The following is a 20,000-nucleotide window of genomic DNA, read 5'->3' as shown; positions in this document are numbered from 1 at the left end:
TAGCTATATTTTGCTGAAAATACTTACAAAGATGTGAAGCATGATAATGTCTGTCATCATCATTATCATCGTTATCGTTTAACATCCATGTTCCAGGCTGGCATGGAACATGGTATAAAATGTGTGCATGTGTGTGTGTTATATTCTCTTCTTTTCTGTTTCTCTCTTTATCTTATTCTCTCTTCTTTCCATCATTGTCATGTTCCTCTGTTGTGTGGGTGTGAATCTTTGAAACTGAAGACTGTACAGTGTCATTATCTCTTTCATTGAAAATCAAAGTTTAAACTACATTCCTAGACATGACCTTCTGTAGGTAGCAACAGTTATTATTACACATGCCATGTGTGATGGTGTGTTCAGCTATATTAAGCTATGACATTTTGTCTGTGCAGTAGATTTGCTTTTCTCCAAAGTGCTGCTGATTGAACAGGTTTATGATTATTGTCATTCTTTCCATGGCCATCCATTTTTCATACACAGTACATGCTTTCCACTCCCCAGTGTTCTCTTTCTAAGACAGCAAGTGTGACTTGACTGCTGTCTCTTGCAGGTTGAACACCCTTGTAGAGAAGCTCCCTTGCTTCATTTTTCTCTAAACTATGTTTTGCTTGCATTCTTGTGTGTGTGTGTGTGCATGTGTGTGTGCATTTACCAAGTTGGTTAACCTAATCGTGTGCAATTACCAAGATAACAATAATTACACATTTACTATATTAATATCATACAAGAAATCCTTAGAATTGGCTGAAGAATGGACAGGGAGTAAAGTGGTAGTAGAGTCCAGTTATTTATGATACTGTAATGGCAGCTCTTGACTTGTCATGAGGTCAGTGTGTTTAGATGGTTAGTGGGTCAGTCAGACATTGCTGTTGGTTAATCAGTAGAACAATGCTTTTTGCTGGGGCAGTTGGAACATTACATTTGGCTAGTCAGTAGGATATTGTTGTTGCTTGGCCAACAAGACATTGCAAAAGCATTGTTTTTTTATCATTGTTTTTCTTTGGTCTGTAAGACGTTGATTGATCAGTAAGGTATTACTGTTTAGCTGATTATTAAAATGGACAAGTAATAAGATAAGAGTAATTACATTTTTTTTTATTGTATTTAAAAGTGAAAGCAAAATGATCAAATGTATATAGCATTGCACTACCAACTCCTTAGATCCTGAATTCCATTCTAAGTCGTAGCTTTGTTGAATATTTGAAGAGCAGATCTAAATCTACATCCCTTAGTTGATTTAATTGTAATTACAAGCTCACAGGAAAATATTACCCATGAAAGACTGATGTGGTAACTCAGTAGAAATTGTATCTCTCAAGTACTTAGTTATGGCTAATCTCCAAGCCTTAAAAAGCTCTTTGTAGTTCAACAAACATTCATACTTGAAATAAATAGATTATCTAAACTGCATTATGAGTCATTTCCAAAGGTTTAAATTTCTAATTGAAGACCTTTATCTTAATTAGTAATGAGAATGTCCAATGGTACCTTATTGATGAAGGTATGTTATGTTTTTCGTTTTGTACCTGGTCATCCTTGATTGAGCTGGCCTGTGATCAAAGATATTCCCATTGTGACCATCCTATCTTTTCAGACCTTGTTTAGCTCAGACTACATTTTCCAATGTATCCTTGTTTTTTTTTTAAGTTAGAGAGGTGAGATTTAATAGAGATCTGGTTGCTATTTCTAAGAGATCAAGTAATCATGTAGAGGCTTCTTTGTTGATTTTGGAAATAGAATAAGATGGTTCCATTCTGTTTAGTTGATGATCATTTTTGTTTATTTTCTTTTCTTAACTTTTACTGATAAATGCTAGTATCAGTAATAGGCACAGGAGTGGCTGTGTGGTAAGAAGCTTGCTTCCTAACCTCATGGTTTCGGGTTCAGTCTCACTGCATGGCACCTTGGTCTAGTGACTTCTGCTATAGCCTCAGGCCAACCAAAGCCTTGTGAGTAGATTTGGTAGACGGAAATTAAAAGAAGCCCATCATATATATATATATATATATATATATATATATATGTTTGTGTGTCTGTTTGTCCCCACCATTATCGCTTGACAACCAATGTTGGTGTGTCTACATCCCCGTAACTTAGCGGTTCGGAAAACGATCTTGATTTTGTTTTTTATCCCCATTTGGTTGGACAACCTCTCAAGTACTCTGATCACTCATCATGGCTTTTTTTCCTTCTCTGATTTAATAATCCAATCATACTGTTGTTTGTTGTGTTGTGTGTCTTTCCTTTGCACACAGAATAACCATCAAGAGATTCCTACTCTCAACCGCGCCATATGAAAAACAATATTTTTTGTTAAAATCTTTTCTCCAAGGTTTGATATTTGAGATGGAATTGTGCTATTTTAAATGATAAACTAGTTTTGTTTTTCTACCATTTTGTGCACTTTGAATGGAAATAATCTTGTCTAACTAAATATAGTATTACATTATAAACATAAACTGCCTTCGGTTGTGACTGACTGACGATAAAGATCCACCCTGGGGTTGCATTACTGTAGCCTAGAGTGGTGGGCGGGTAGTGATTAGGAGGAACCAATTTGATATAGTGACAGTTTGTGTCGCAAACTGTTTTATCTAGAAATAGTATTACTGTTGGAGTTGTGACTGTTATATTTACTTCAAATAATGGTTTTTCTTATTTCGAGATCTGAAAATTTCTTTTCTCCTAAATATAGTATAAATTATATTTTAGGCCTCAGTTTAGGAATAGTTATGGCTTTTTATCTAAAGGATTCTTTATATATATATATATATATATTTATGGGAAGGAATTCTAAGAGGCTATCTATTTTAGATTCAAGATACACGACTGTGTATTTAAGTGTGTGTGTTTGCGTGTGTAGTGTGTCTGTTTGAGTATGTATTACATTTCTTTGTGTTTATGTATGTATATTATCTGTTTGCGTATCTGTGTCTGCGTTTTTGTAAATATATATCTATGTGTGAGTTGATTACTCTACCTGAATTAATTATTTAAGATCTTACTCATCACCAACACTCTTCACCTTGATTTACAGATAAACTCGGCTAGTAAGCTAACACTGAAATAGCCATAATTGTTTCATCTATATTACAGTTAAGTAAAATGGATGTTAATGCTCTTTGCTCTTAATGTAATCTAACTTAACACTTTTTTCTGAAATGGTTTCTATTTGATATTTGGAAGTATATTATGTCCAATAAATTATTTTATGGATATAAACTGTTGTTGTTGTTGTTTTGCCCTAGATAAGCCATGATTGAGAAGATCAAAGTCATTCCTACCATAACTCTACTGTTTTCCTTTCAGTCATGATATATCTAGGACTGCATCTTCCTATATGTCTTTTCCTCTTTAAGATAGTAAACTGTGATTTGAGGGAGATCTTGGTTGCTCTTTCTGGGAAGTTCAAAGACTATGTAAAAGCTCCTTCAGTGACTCATATATATATAGCTTTTCTTTGTAGTTTGAGTAAAAGTAAGTTCGACCAAATCTGTGTTTGTAATAATGGTTTCTAATTTAAGCACAAAGCCAGCAGTTTTGAGGAGAAGCATTAGTTGATTATATTAACCCCAGTAGTTGACAAGCACTTTATTTTATTGACCCCAAAAAGATGAAAGATAAGGTTGATCTTGGCAGTATTTGAACTCAGAATGTATAGAGCTGGAAGAAATTTCGCTAAGCATTTTGTCTAACAGATTAATGATTCTGCCAGCTCATCACCATCATCAATGTAACAATAATAATTCTTTATAATTTTGATACAGGGCCAGCAGTTTTAGGGGGAGGGGGTTAGTCAAATACATCCCCAATACTTGACTGGTACTTTATTTTTATCACCCCCAGTAAGATGAAAGGCAAAGTCAACCTTGGTCTAAGGTTTGAACTCAGAATGTAAAGAATAGGAACAACTACTGCAAAGCTTTTTTTACCAAAACTTCAACAGTCCTGCCAGGTTACCACCTCACATAACAACAAAGAACACCCTTTTTCCCTTCTAACCATTCTTACCTTTTTTTTTTTTGCCCTTCTCTCTCTCTCTCTCCCCCTCTCCCATTGTCTCTATCACTTTGTTTTATCTCTTCCTTCTTCACTCCTTTTGTATTTCTTTCCACCCTCTCTTCATTCTTCTTTCTTTAAGTGTGATTCTTTCATTTGCAATAACATTTCCATGTACAACATACAACACCATCTGTTTGTACCTTTTGGTATTTTGATCTACCTGTCGAACTCCCCCACAAACACTGTAGCACATTTACCTTTTACATACTTATATATAGATACATGTTTATAGTTCATGAACTGAACACAAGCATATTTACCTTTTACTATTTGGCTATATATATATATATATATATATATATATATATATATATATACACACATACACACATAGCAATCCCTCCTTGCCGTATTGCGGTTTATTATTTAAGCTTACATTGATTCCTCTGTGATGTTGTCTTGCATGTATAATAAAATAAAAAGATACAAATTATAAAAATAATTTTAAAAAATACAGTACAGTACTGTTTCTACTTGGTGGATTTTCACCTATTGTTGTGGAGTTTTGGAATGTAACACCCGTGATAGTCAAGGGATTACTCTGTGTGCATGTGTGTGTGTATATATAGAGAGTGACTTAATAGGTATTTTAGATATTCACGTATATTCTTTGACACATGCATATTCAAACGACTCCAACTTTGGTTTAAATTTCTTGCTTCTTTCTCTATGCCAAAATCATTTAATTATTGAATGCTAGTGATGATATTATTATTGTTATCATCATCATCACTGCCATCATCAGTGTTTTGATGTCTGCTTTTTCTTGTTGGCATGAGATGAACAGCCTTTCTGGGGCAGTGTTTTATGGCAGGATCCCCTTTCTGTTGTCAACTGTTTTAGTCATCTCTTACAACATGCATGGACACACTTATGATAAAACTGTAATATACATGTTAATGATGATGTCGGTGTTTAAAAAGAACAATTTCTCTTCTCCCTACCAGCTAATAGGCATTTACATTAACCCCCACCTAAATTTAAATTCTGATTTTTCTAACTAATATGTCACAGGTGGGATTAAGAAGGTGAGCTGGCAGAATTGTTAGCACATTGGACAAAATGCTTAGCAGACTTTGTCTTTCATCCTTTCGAGATTGATGAAATAAATACCAGTTAAACACTGGGATCAATGTAATTAACAAGTACCTTTCCCCAAAATTTCAGGCCTCATGCCTATTGTGGAAATTATTATTATAATTAAGGCAAAATTGTTAGTATATCAGGCAAAATGCGTAGCGGTATGTCGTCTGTCTTTACGGCTCTGAGTTTGAATTCTTATTTCTTTATTGCCCACAGGGGGCTAAACATAGAGGGGACAAACAAGGACAGACAAATGGATTAAGTCGATTACATCGACCCCAGTGCGTAACAGGTACTTAATTTATCGACCCAGAAAGGATGAAAGGCAAAGTCGACCTCGGCGGAATTTGAACTCAGAACGTAACGGCAGACGAAATACCGCTAAGCATTTCGCCCGGCCTGCTAACATTTCTGCCAACTCGCCAGCTCTGAGTTTGAATTCTGCCGAGGTAGAATTTTAAGGTCAATAAAATAAGTACCAGTTGAGCAGCTGGGTTGTTGTAAGTGACTTACCCCATCCCCCAAAATTACTTCTTGCCAAAATATGAAACCAATATATCAAAGGTGTTGTCAGAAACATTCAAGTGATGTATTTAATGTTTTGTAGTATGTACATATCTTACTTTACGTTCCAAGTTCATATCCCTTCTGGATGAACTTTGATTTTCATTCTTCACTGGCTGCTAAAACAAATCATCATCATCATCATCGTTTAACATCCAGTTTCCATGCTGGCATGTGTTAGACGGTTTGATTGGAGGCAGGCAAGCCAGAAGGCTGCACCAGGCTCCAGTCCGATCTGGCAAAGTTTCTACAGCTGGATGCCCTTCCTAACGCCAACCACTGAGCGTGTAGTGGGTGCCTTTTACATGCCACTGGAATGGGGGCCAGTCAGGCGACACTGGCAACGATCACGCTTCAATGATGCTTTTTAAATGCCACCGGCACGGGACCAGTCAGATGGCACTGGCATCAACGATACTCAAATGGTACTTTTTACATGCCACCGGCACAGGTACCAATCAGGTTGTACTGTCAGTAGTAATAAACTGGTATCAAATATTTTAATCAACAGCATCCACCTACCTACCAAAATTTCTGATTTTGTATTGTCTCTAGAAATCAATATTAGTGGACGTGTTTTTGTATTTCATTCTATTTGATGTATAGCTTTTGCATGTTTATCCTTTTTGAATTCTTTTTTAAATATTTTTTTTTTCTTCTATCTTATTTCTAGGTAAGAAAGATGACAGTTTATTCGCTGTTTCTCTTTTATAATACCACAATCAGAAGTTATCAACTATACAAGTAATTCTGGTAAATATTATTTCTGTGTGTGTATGTATGCATGCATGTATTGTATATGTATGCATGCATGCATTATGTAGTATACACGTATGTATGTATGTATGTATGTATGCATGTGTTATGTAGTGTACATGTTTGTATGTATGTATGTGTGTATGCATGTATGTATTATGTAGTGTACATGTATGTATGCCTGCATGTGTGTGTATGTATGTATGTATAATTATAATACCCTTGCAGTCACTTGCACTTTACTATATATCCAATCCCTACAACATCCTATGCTTTATTCAAAGTCATATTCTCGCATACACTCACACACATTTCCCTCCACTACTCCTACACATATTTCCCCTTAACCCTTTCGTTACTGTATTTATTTTTGACATGCTCTGTGTTTCTTTCGATTAATTTTAAATATAAAAAAGAATTTAGTAAAATAACTTAGTTATCATTAAGCTAATGTTAGGAACATAAACTGTGACTAAGGTTTGGTGGAAGATTTTAATTCAAAACTTATGAAAACAAGGCATTTGTACTACAGAGCCAGAGCCAGTTTCAGCCGGGTTGGTAACGAATCCTTCCAAAGATGCTTTTTTGTGGGGTGGGGGCTGCTCATGTCATTTAACTTGATAAAGGAAAACTGTCCAAAACGTTAAAATTTCTTTTTCTTCACATTATATTATATTACCTTTACATACTTGTTTGTTGTTTTTGTTAAGTCTTTTTTACCCTGTTTTTGTTTGTGTTTCACTTTAGACTTATGTATGTTCATGTATATATAGGCATGTGTGTAGATCTGTGTGTGTGTGTGTGTGTGTGTTTTACTGATTTCATTCATTGGCCTTCAGAGGTTTAAATTAGTTATCTAGTACTTGTTTCATTTATAAAATATGAAATCCAAAAACAGAGAATGGAGTCAGGAGAGATGACTTTGTCAAGCATATTGTATAGGATGTATGACAGAACTGAATAAGGCAAAACCAAAAACTCCAAGAATGTGAAGGACCTGAAGTTAATGCCAATAGGAATTGTCAAGCAAAAATCTCAATTGTTGTATCATATGCCTACAATGCAATGAAAATTATATTGTCCAAATAGAATCAAAATTAATACATTGGGTTGGGGTACATAAGCATCAAATCAAGATTCATTTCTTAGAAATGTTCCATATAATGAACATTTAGATATTTGTGCAAATGGAAAAATTCAGAATATTTCCTCTTTCCAAAATAAAATGAAATGATCAACTATGAAAAGCAAAAGAAGAATATTTAATAAAAATTTTAGATCTGAAACTAAACATTCAACACCACTACTAAAATCAACTTGTGGTTTTGGGTTCCCCACTGCATGACATCTTGGGCAGTGTCTTCTATTGTTTCAGACTGATCAAAGCTTTGTGAGTAGGTGGAAACTGAAAGAAGCTCATTGTATATGCATGTGTGTGTGTGTGTGTGTGTGTGTGTGTGTGTGTGTGTGTGTGTGTGTGTGTGTGTGTGTGTGTGTGTGTGTGTGTGTGAGAGAGAGAGAGACCACCACTTGAGAACCAGTGTTGGTTTGTTTACATTCCTGTAACCAATAAAATAAGTACCAGGCTTATAAAAAATGTACTGGGGTCAACTCAACCCTTCAGTGTAGTGCTCCAGCATAGCCACTGTCCAGTGATTGAAGCAAGTAAAAGGTAAAAACATAAAGACATTACACTCTTGAAACTACAATATTCTCTGATTGTGTTATATTTAATAATTACAAAAAAAATGCATAAAATATTTCTTGGTAGAAACAACTTTATTTTTCTAGCTTTGGGCTCATTCTGTCTGAAGATGTTTGTATACTCTTTGCCATGAGTTAACAAAGAATGAGATTATTGACACTAAAATTTAGTCTCGGATGTTGTTTTTATACTCTTTCATTGGATATTCCCGCTATTTTGTCGACTACATTCAGTTTAAATTGGGAAAGCTCTTATATTTGTATTCCATGGCCTGTCTTTCAAGAATAGTGTGTTTGTGCCTGTTGGAGCTTTACTTCCCAAATCACTTATAAGTTGTCTAAGAGATTCTGTTTATTCAGTCAGAATAGGATTTTCAGATGAATGGCCGCTGACCATAACATACTATGGCTGTTGCAGTTTAGAATTAAGCTTTACTGATACCACGTTCTTTGTCCCTACATTGCTTTTGGCAATGTATTTTTATTTTCAGTTTTGTTTTTGTTATTATCATATCATCTATCACTATGTGGTATGTTATTTAGAGCAGGATTCTTAGTCAGTGTATGAATCAGATCTTGTTACGCTTTCCTTTTTTTCTGTTCGTTAGAGTGTTTTGGACTTGGACCAAGTTCTGCATATATCTAATGTACCGTGGCTGTTTCATTCCCCAAATAAAACCATAACGTTTAGGTTCAAACCTGTACACAAGCCCAACCCAATTCTTTGTTGATGTGAGACTGTCAGGTCACATGGACTTTGTACTTAGCAAGGAAGATTTGTATGCATGTGTATGTGTGTGTGTGAGCGAGCGAGAGTGTGTGTGTGTGCATGTGTGTGTGTGTGTGTGTGTGAGCGCGTGTGTGTGTGTGTGTGCACGTGTGTGTTGCTTTTTCAGTTGTTGGGTTGCAGCCCACTTTATCAAATCAACCGCAGTACTCCTAAATCTGGTACTTATTGTGTTGATCTCCCATTTCCAAACTGCTAAGTTACAGAGAGCTAAACAACACAGGTTGTTAAGTGCTGCATAAACACACACACACAAACGTGTGTGTGTGTGTGTGTATTTATATGTATATTTATATGTGCATATTTATATGTATATATGTATCAGATTGGAGCCTGGTGTAGCCATCGGATTGCACCAGTCCTCAGTCAAATCGTCCAACCCATGCTAGCATGGAAAGCGGACGTTAAACGATGATGATTATGGTGATGATGATGATGATGCATATACTGTGTCTTTATGTTTGTTTGAATATCTCCAGTAAAACAAAATGGTGATGATACTATCTAAAAGCTAAGAAACAAAGCTTCTTTCATTGGAATTTAGTGGCCACAAACTTTCTATAAATAGATTTAAAACTTTGTGTGTGTGCACGTGTGTATCTTTTACTTGTTTCAGGCACTGGACTACAGCCATGCTGGGGTACTGCTTTGAAAGGTTTAGTTGAATAAAATTTATTTTATTTAGGCTTGGTGCTTCTTCTATCAGTCTCTTTTACTGAACCACTAAGTTACAGGGATGTATTCACGGGTTGTCAAGTGATGATGAGGATAAACGCAAAAGACACACACATAGCAAGTTACTTTAAATTTCCATCTACCAAATTTTCTCCCAAGGATTTGGCCCACCTAGGGCTATGCAAGAAGATATGTAAAGTGCTGTGCATTGGAACTGAACCCATGGTCACTTGGTTGAGAAGTACGCTTCTTAACCACACAGTCAAGCCTGCACCTATGTGTGTTTTTTGTAATTATTATGCATTTAGGCTTTTATGAATGTGTGTATTTATGTTTGTATGTGTATTCCTGCTTGCTAAGGAATTTAATTATTGCAATTCCCTAATGGTTATGTGTTTACTTTCCTCTGTAAACACAGAGCAGGGGGTTGGGTAGAAGATAATATTGGTGTCCTGCAGTTTGGATGGTTGTTGGTGTTGACCACCAAATCAGACGTGATCATGCTGACCTATGATTAAAAGCATCCCAAATCACATTATCCAATTTTTTTCTTCTTTCTAAAACGGTAGTGTGGAATTTGCTAAAGATTAACTGCTATTTCTAGCCATTTCAATGACCACATAAATGCACCCCCCCCCCACTGGTAGTGATGGTAGCACTTGTGTTGTTGTTTGTGTTAGTGGTGTTTGTTCCAGTCTGTTTGTTTGATTATTGATTCTGTCTATTGGTTCTTTATAAAGTAGTAGTGGTGGTGATAATGGGGGTTTTGGTGGCAGTGGTGGTGATGGTGGTTCTATTGTGAGGAAGCTGACAGCCTCTCAACCAGCCAGCCAGCAGCACACGCTGTTGTTGTGGTGTACGATGATGATGCTTTATTTACAAACAGCGATTCACTGCAATGACACCAATTACTAATGTGGTTAATGAGGTCAGCTCACTTTGGTTAGTAATGAGATTGTTACATCAACCATGTTATTGTTGCCACCACCACCGATGCCACCATCACCACCATCACTGTCGCCACCATCACCACCATCACTTCCACCAGTGTTGTCATTGTGGCTATTATTTCTCCATAATGTAACAGTTTCCATGGTTTCTGTATAATCTTACATTTCAAAACCTTAATGATCGTTGAGTGTTTATGGTGTACGGATCCCTCTTCAAAGATGTCTGTCTGTCTTGAAAATCATTTCATGATGTGGGAATTCTTCAGTAGAATGTCCTTGTTATTGTGTGTACTCTCCTCCTCTTCCTCCTCCTCTTCTTCTTCTTCCTCCTCCTCCTCCTCCTCCTCCTTATCATTTATAAGTTTTTTCATTAGTTATCTTCATGATCACTGCCACTACCATTGTCCTCATCATGCAATCGAGTGAGCCTTTACATTGTCACTCAGCTTGCTAGAAACAGCAATAAAATCTCCTTGAAATTTCAGCGTGTAGGCTTAAAGTTGCCCATTAGATATTGTAATCCTAATGGGATGGTCATGGTGGGAATGCTTTTTTTAAATCACATATCAGTTGGCTCCAGCTTCACTTTGGGCATAATCTTTATTGATGTTATCTTCATCTTAGCATTTCTTTTTTGTTCATTATTACCACATTTACACTCTCAGTGCCTTTGTCCTCATCGTTATCTTCCTTGTTATTGGAATTTTCATCTTTTGATCACCTTTGTTATCATTGTCTTCACCATCATTTTCTCCCATAATTATCACAATCATCATTGTCAGTCATTAATCAACTGTTAGCCACTATTTACTCATCATCCCCATCATCTTTACTACCTTCATAAAGATCATTTTCTTCATTTTACCCAGTGAAGCTCTGTATTGTCCTTCCCTCACCATGAATCATAACCATTAACCATCATTTTTGTCTTTTTGTCTCCAGCTATCAACTTGCAAGTGGAGGCACAATGGCCCAGTGGTTAGGGCAGCGGACTCACGGTTGTGGGATTGCGGTTTCAATTCCTAGACTGGGCGTTGTGCGTGTTTATTGAGCAAAAACACCTAAAGCTCCACGAGGCTCCGGCAGGGGATGGTGGCGAACCTTGCTGTACTCTTCCACCACAACTTTCTCTCACTCTTTCTTCCTGTTTCTGTTGTACCTGTAATTCAAAGGGCCAGCCTTGTCACACTGTGTCACGCTGACTATCCCCGAGAACTACGTTAAGGGTACACGTGTCTGTAGAGTGCTCAGCCACTTGCACGTTAATTTCACGAGCAGGCTGTTCCGTTGATCGGATCAACTGGAACACTCATCGTCGCAACCGACGGAGTGCCAGTCATATCAACTTGCAACTGTTCGAACTACTCCATCAGTGACCTCACTGGTCTTGGAGAAGTTGCAAAGCTTTTTCAGCACATACCCCATCACCCAGAAAATAATAATAACAAGAGGACCCAAAGAGTGCAAACCTCTGTCAAGGCAACACCAACGTCCTCTCAATAATTAGCTGGAGATAATTTTTAAAATGAGAATATCTGGGAAAAAAAAAAAAAAAAAACTTGACTGCTCTCACAAACAAGAATACTAAAAATGAACCCAACCGTTCTCAATGTCAAGGGATGTTAACCTTTGCTACTTAACAGCTTCTGTAAAATAAGATTGGGTGTATATTTGGTAAATCTGTTCAGAAAAGACTCACTGAGATAATGTAATTTGACTGTCGAGTTAGGATTTGGGAAATAATTTAAATGTGTTGTTTCCCAGTTCTTGATTGGTATAGTATTTCCATGGCGACCTTCCTAGTTATATTAATGAGTTAGCTATATGATGAAGATGAACTGACCATATTCATGAGATTGATAATAAGCTGACCAAACACAGAGATGAACAAGCTCCATAATGAACTGACCGATTGCATGCAGGTTTCTCAAAATATACAAAATCTGAAGGGGACTGACCAGGAGACAGTTGTACTGACCTGCAAGATACCTGTGGGAAGGAAAATATAGTGTGATGAAGAGAATTCACACTGCAAATAGGAAAACTAAATAACCATAAGACCTTATAGATATATATATATATGTATATATGGAGGTGTGAAATTTTCTTATAGTTTTCTTGTGTGTGTTTGGTCTGACAAAATTAGTGGAAAAGTATATTTAGCTTCAGACTTTATCTAGGAAAATCTACAATGAGACTTATTCAGCTAGGACTGGTGCTTAACAGAATCTCTTCCTTTATAAGAAAAAGATGAAATAAAGAAATATAATACAAATAAATTACTTGATAACTTGTGGAAGCTTCATCATCATTATAATCTATATATTAATGCTGCCATGTGATTGATTAGTTGAAGGGAGAGGCAAAGAGAGAGAGAGAGGGTGTGTGTTAATGGTGAGAGGTAGATAGAATGGATTGCTATTATATTATGAGGTTAAATAAGGTGGTGAGCTGGCAGAAACGCTAGCACGCTGGGCAAAATGCTTAGCAGTATTTCGCCCATCTTGACGTTCTGAGTTCAAATTCTACCAAGGTCGACTTTACCTTTCATCCTTTTGGGGTAGATAAATTAAGTACCAGTTGTATACTGGGGTTGATCTAATCAACTGGCCCTCTCCCCCCAAATTTCGGGCCTTGTGCCTAGAGTAGAAAAGTATATTATCGGGTTAAATAGTTTGTCGAAGGAATGTATTTAGTGCAGGTGGGGAGTAAAGTTGAAAGGAGAGGCAGAAAGAGAGAAAGAAAGGGAGGATGTTACTGAAGGGAACACAGACATGGAAGATGAACAACCAACTCTTTTTACTTCTTGATGTAAAGTGAAAAATAATAGATAACTCACAAAGTAGAAGACATAAGAATAAAGCTTCCAGAGACATTGTTTCTTGAGATTGCACCTTCAATATTACCAATGTGGACTTTTACACCTTCTCAAGAATCAAATAATTCAGAAAAATATACAATTCCATCTTAAGATTTTCAAAATAACCGTGGAATTTTCAAAGGTACTGCCAGCTATCATTATAATCATCTTCATTATAATCATCTTCATTATAATCACCATTATCCTTCTCATCAATATAATTATAATCATTGATATCAGTTAATCATTGTCATCATCGATAGTCCTGCAAAGCAAGTATTCATTCACATCTGGTTTCAACACAGCTGTCAAAATGGTGAGTATTTCCAGAAGAGTAGGAAGTGATTGATGTTGGATTTGTAAAGGCAGATGCAACTCTCTGGAAACCCAGTTTCTGTTTCTTGTGGGGGTGTGGTTGTTGGTGACGGTAGTGGTGGTAGTAGTAGTAGTAGTAGTAGTAGTAGTACCAGCAATAGCTATCATGTTAGTCAGCCCTCCCCTCCACATCTCTCTGGTTGAAGTGACTTAATATCTCCGTATGGCTTCTTTCTCAGATCAAATGTCATCATAATTGCCATGATAAAGTTAGCTGGCTTAGTGACCCTCGTGTAACTTAATAGAACATTAGTTTTAGAATCTGCAGGATTTGCAGGTAAGTGCTATTCATTTGCAGATTTGAATTTTTATTGTATTTTTCTTTTATGGGATTTAACATTTTTACATATTTCTCACACAAAAGTTTTTTCAGGCTTGACCAAATTCCACATTTTATTTGGATAGCAATTCTAAAATCCTCATAAATATTTAACAGTTGTATGTGTTTGTGAGTACGTATGTGTATGCGTTTCAATCCTATTATAAATTTTTTACTTCGTGTTTTCATCTCAGAAGATACAACAGCACTTGCATTTGTAATAAATCTCTATCAAAGCATTCTTGTATCTTGGAATCAGAGAATCGGTTTATTGATGGATTTAAACCTTTGCATCACTCTGTAGTTGCTAGGCAACCTGCAGAGACTACAGTATTCAACACCCATTCAATAGGATATGATATTCGAAAAATACATGTTGCTTACCACAATTTTAAGCTGCTTTTTACAAAGCTGTTTTCTGAGAAATGTCTTATCTTCACTTTATTTTAGAGTTATGTCTGACTAGATAGAACGATACATGGCAGACTAATGTTATCAGCTAAATGTGCTGCCATGTGATAAACAAAACATGAAGTTTTTGACGGTCCTTACCATTAACTACAAAAAGCTCCTGAAATGTTATCAATGTATTTCATGTTTATTTTATTGTTGTCAAGTTTGTAGAATTCTATTTTTAGATACAAAATTTATCAGATTTTACATGCTTGTTGTTGATTTTGAAAGACTTCAATATCGAGTCATAGACTGGGTAGAAAATATTCTATGCTGTTATTTCAGTTCTGTATATTAATAAGCAGTGGAGGCGCAATGGCCCAATGGTTAGGGCAGCGGACTCGCGGTCATAGGATCGCGGTTTCGATTCCCAGACCGGGTGTTGTGAGTGTTTATTGAGCGAAAACACCTAAAGCTCCACGAGGCTCCACCAGGGGATGGTGGCAAACCCTGCTGTACTCTTCCACCACAACTTTCTCTTACTTCCTGTTTCTGTTGTGCCTGTAATTCAAAGGGTCAGCCTTGTCACACTGTGTCACGCTAAATATCCCTGAGAACTACGTTAAGGGTACACGTGTCTCTGGAGTGCTCAGCCACTTGCACGTTAATTTCATGAGCAGGCTGTTCCGTTGATCGGATCAACTGGAACCCTCGATGTCATAAGCAATGGAGTGCCAACAACATTAATAGGCGATCATATTATGTTTCATTCCCGATCAAGCAGATCTATGATCAGAGACCCTTCCTCTGTGAGCATCCCATTATATATATGTATTTTTTTTTTAGGCAGGTGAGTTTGATCTAAGGTAGATTTGGCTGTTATTTCTAGCAGGTTGAGTCACTATGTAGAAACTTCCTTCTTGGCTTGTTTTCTGTGATTAGACTGTTTCCTGTGTCAAACATCTTATGGATGAACAAAAGAGCCAAAGCTATGTGATTATTCAAGTGTTAGAAATAACAACTAAATCTTTTGCATGTCATGCACTACTATCCTAAAAGTGGGTTAGTCAAGGCTGGATTAGAATATCCCTGATCATTGATTCGCTCTGTGAGGGCTGTTATTTCTTGCTTGGTGACTAACTACAAATAGTGTCCCTTGTTGACAAGTGCTGTGCAATGGGACTGAAACTGGATCCAAAAGCTTATTTCTTAACCACACAGAGACCTGAAATGATTAGCTTTAGAAGAAGAACAAAGAAGGAAACAAAAATCTAGTTGTGTTGCTCTGAATAAAGAATCCTTAAATTTGTTTCATAATGAACATAAAAACTAATCAGGCTTAAAAAGTGATTTTTTTTTTTAATTATTAGTCCTTTGCATATTTGTCTCCCAACAATGCCTATGGCAAGATTTGATCTTGAGGCTATGAACATCAGGTATGCCAACTGCTGTGTTGCTTATAGTCAATATGCTAAATATCTCCATTAGTCTAGAAACCCTCACCTTATGTCAATAAATATGTTATTAACTGCCCCACTTACAAGGGCAATGGTTGATTGTGAGATTAGAACTAAGGAACAGTTGGTCTTCAACTCTGGGTGAAAACTAAGAATTTCACTTCATCAGTCTATGCACAAATTTATCTGCCCAACTTCTAAGATTGAATTCAATTCTCTGGTATTTTGGAAACCAACACCTGCTTTCTTTTTCTCACACTGCTATATCTATAAAGTTGATCAAAACGAGTATGTTTGTATTTGTTTGTGTATTTCTCAAATTTAACATGTTTTATCAAAGATTTTCCTTATTGACATAAGAGGCTATAAAAAAAGATGATTTTGCACACACACACACACACACCTTTTACTAATTTCATGATAACATTTCCATAAAAATATTTAGTTGTATTCTTGTAGTTCTTCTGAATTTATATATCCAACTTTAGGTTAAACCATAGAGAATTAAAGAAAAAAATAGCTTTTATTCTAATTGAGTAGAAAAAATTGTCAGTGTCATTTTCTAGCTATATTTTGTTATTTTTCAATTGTTGTTTAGCTCCAGGATGACTAAACTTGCAATCAAAGATGTTTTATTTATGACATCCTAATCTTTCAAACATGGCTTATCTTGTATATCCCTCTCTTTTTGTTTTTCCCTTAAGAAAATGATGCCTAATATAAGATAGATTTGGCTGTAATTTCTTGCAGGTGAAATGACTATGTAGATGCTCTTTTTGTTTTCACTTAACCAGCTGTAGTTATGTTTAGCATTAGTGAGATGGCTACTGTTGGACTACTTGTTGAAGAGTCTCGTGCAATGTCTACATAGCCATGCCACTTAAAAGGATCCTCTTCATTTGGACCAGTGCTTTTCAACCGTTTTTTACCAATGGATCCTGTTTAATTCCTATTTTACTCAGATGGACCCTTATAACCATTTGATGTCTAAAAACTCATATTTTTATGATTAAATATTATTAGGAATTATGTTAAAAATTTTTTAAAGTATTTTGTGTATTGTAGAAATATAATCAATTTATTGCACATAAGCTTTAACAAAAAAATCTTATATGGACCCCAGTTGAGTACCACTGATTTAGACCTAAATTGGTAAATCAGTGGCTGGAACTTAGGTGTGATTTATTAGTTTAAGGTCATAATGAAGAAAAGATGGATTTCGAAGGAGGTCACTGATAAGTATCTGCAGGCATTTAACTTGAAGACTGTAAGCATCTTCCCTTGTAATATCTGGCAACATAAATGGGAGATGTGATGATAGTAGGATACTAACCTTAACACATAAAGTGCGACAGGCCACAGTTGTGGCCACCAGACACAAGTCGACAGCCATGATCGTGGCCCAGATCGATGCATTTAATTTATGGATATTTGTTGGGGACTAACATCACTCAGACACTCCAATACTCCCCAGAATGCAAGAGAACTAATAGTTCAACTAATGACTTTTCAGATGATGTAAAACTTGCTACCATTATATACTAAGAAGATATTTTAACTATTTTTTTGTTTTTTATGTGTGCATGGTACTCTCATTTTCATAAAATGTGCTCAGCAGTCAATGTAAGTTCAAATCCCAGTGCTTTATGGGTTAAATATCTCCAGATTTTACTTTGTGTCTTTAGTCAAGATTTTTTACTTGCTCCACAGATGAAGTGAAAACTAGGTTGAATCAGGAGGGAAGCTTCTAATTTGCCATTCAACATTTTCTGTGCAGCATCCTAATCTCTCTCAGCAAACTACTTATCATTCTTAAAATAAGGATTGCACTGATTTAAGTCCTTAAACCTTATAACAGCATCCTGTTCCACAAGAAACATGAGATCACTAAGGATGAAAAACCTGACACATACTTCATCTGAACAGCTATTTCTATGACTTAAATCTACTTAAGTAGCTCTTACTGAAGGTGGGTAGTGGTACATTAATAACCACCACCACCATTGATGCTTTATAAGGATGGTCTTGGACTCTTCTAAAATACAGAATTTGTAAGTCTGGTACTTATTCTATCAGATTCATTTGTTGAATTACTAAGTTATGGGGATGTAATCAAACCAACATCAGTGGTGGTGGATAGAATTAACACACACACACTCACCCTCTCTCAATCTACAACAGGCTTCCACATTGTTTCCATTTACTAAATTTGCTAACCAAACCATCAGTCAGCTTAGGGCTATAATAGAATACACTTGCCACAGGTGCCACAATGTAAGATTGAACCTGAAACCACATGATTGCAAAGCAAGCTTCTTAATCACACAGCTACACCTGTCTGGAGTTTCTTTACTTATTTTGCTTTAAACTTTTCACTATCATATCTTAAACAAAATGCAATATATACATGTTTAACTTAGTTTTTAATTAATTGGAAATTTAAGGAGATTTTAATACAAATAATTTTGTCATTATTATGGCATTATAAGACAGCAAGCTGGCAGAATCATCAGCATGCTGGCTTCAATGCTTAGCAGCGTTTCATCTGTCTTTATGTTCTGAGTTCAAATTCTGCTGAGGTTGACTTTGCCTTTCATTCTTTTGGGGTCAATAAGATAAGAACCAGTGAACACTGGGATTGATCTAATCCCCTGAAATTGCTGGTCTTGTGCCAAAATTTGAAACCATTATTATTATGGCATCATAACTTAATAAAAAACATTGATTTGTTAGAATGATATTCTCTGTATTCAAATCTTGCTGTGGCTTACCATCCATCCATTTTGCTATTTTTCAGCTACTATTGTTTAGCCCTAGGTCATTCCCTAAATGAGCAGACTTGTAATCAAAGCCATTGTAATCATCCCCATTTCTTCAAACATAGTTTATCTTCTGCTTACAATATCTAATATACAGGGTTGGCCAAAAGTCACCTGACAGTAAATCAAAATTCTATAAATACTTAATATTCAATTTTATTTATTCATTTGGGAAAATGGTGTCACTCAAGAAGAACTTCAGTTTGAACAATTTTCATGTTTCATATTTAGATGCTTTTATTAAATTCATTTAGTTCATCATCATCATCATCATCAAGTGTTTTAAATCTGGGTTTTGTCCCTATTAATGGGGGTGGCCAGATCTACCTCAATGCCATAGCAACCGCCCTCACACCATCTCACCATCTTTTTGGGCGTCCTCAGTTAAACATAAATAAATTTTGGGACTAGAAAAGCACTCAGAGAGCACAGACCTCTGACAAGTAGCTCATTTCCACCCATATACACACATGCTGAAAATCGCCCAATTTCCCTAACCAAAGCCGGCAAAAACATAACCTCCTTGGCAGGGGTAAAAAAAAAAAACATAGCCATGTGATTTTAAGAAAAAAACTCTTTAAAAACAGGAATCATCTGAGGCAGTTCACAATCACCAGCATCATCAGCAGCATTGTCATTGCTTCCACTTCAACCATATACTCCGCCATCAATGTTATCATGACGGTTACCTTGACAGTCACTTTCACCACACAACCAGTATAACTGCAATACCACCATCACACAACTAACGCTATCGTCAACACCACTATTACCACCATCACCTCAGCATCACACATCACACTGTACCTGTCGCCATTATAACCACCGATACAATTTTATCCTCCTCCCATACTTATCTCAACCATCGTCATCATCAACACTGTCTCTAAACAGCAACGCCACCATAGGTTACATGGAAACGATGTGTTTTCAAGGGAGATAATCAAAGAGTGTAACATTGTAATACTTCATGTAAAGTAAATATAGCAAATGAAAAATCCTTCAAGAATCCATCAAAATTTCATCATCTGTTCCTTGTGTCATTACCAACTTTTCCTGTAAGTTTTATCAAATACCGTTCACAACCTTTTGAGTTATTTTGCACACAGACGGACAGATGGACAAACCAACACCAATGAAAACAACCTTCCTTGGCGGAGGTAATTAAATGGTTTTGATTGATTGTCAGGTGACTT

General features: G+C 36.2%; 1 protein-coding gene across 6 annotated transcripts in view; it reads left to right on the top strand.

The window, feature by feature from the left end:
- LOC106877319 (tyrosine-protein kinase CSK) overlaps positions 1-20,000 on the top strand; it is a 342,382-nt gene that overhangs the window by 138,345 nt on the left and 184,037 nt on the right. For 2 of the 6 annotated variants that reach the window (XM_052966139.1, XM_052966140.1), the window contains exon 2: positions 6,383-6,462. The exons of 3 other annotated variants lie outside the window; for them this stretch is intronic. The gene's annotated coding sequence lies outside the window, so the exon portion shown is untranslated. Of the gene's footprint in view, positions 1-6,382; positions 6,463-14,073; positions 14,094-20,000 lie in introns of those variants that run through there. One more of the 6 variants, XM_014926221.2, reaches the window with a different exon arrangement.

This window comes from Octopus bimaculoides, chromosome 3 (assembly GCF_001194135.2).
Source record: "Octopus bimaculoides isolate UCB-OBI-ISO-001 chromosome 3, ASM119413v2, whole genome shotgun sequence".
In the NCBI taxonomy this organism is placed as follows: Eukaryota; Metazoa; Mollusca; class Cephalopoda; order Octopoda; family Octopodidae; genus Octopus; species Octopus bimaculoides.
The sequence above is the reverse complement of the archived record's forward strand: the minus strand, read 5'-3'. Positions and strand labels throughout refer to the sequence as shown.